A 238-nucleotide genomic window follows, 5' to 3' on the forward strand; every position below is an offset into this window, starting at 1 on the left:
TAATAATAATAATAATAATAATAATAATAATAATAATAATAATAATAGATTGGCGCTTACACATATATTAGTGATTGGCCGAGCTTCTCCTCCGATTTGTGGCGTGCGCCTTAATGTTGTCACACAAACGGGAGGGACCTACAGTTTAACGCCGACTCCGTACGGCGATTGTATTTTTATGAGAAGCTGTTTTTCATGGCAGAAATACACTCGGAGGTTTGCCATTGCCTGCCGAGGG

The sequence above is a fragment of the Rhagoletis pomonella genome, unplaced genomic scaffold (genome assembly GCF_013731165.1).
Source record: "Rhagoletis pomonella isolate Grant_MI unplaced genomic scaffold, Rhpom_1.0 Rhpom_scaffold_00616, whole genome shotgun sequence".
Taxonomy (NCBI): Eukaryota; Metazoa; Arthropoda; class Insecta; order Diptera; family Tephritidae; genus Rhagoletis; species Rhagoletis pomonella.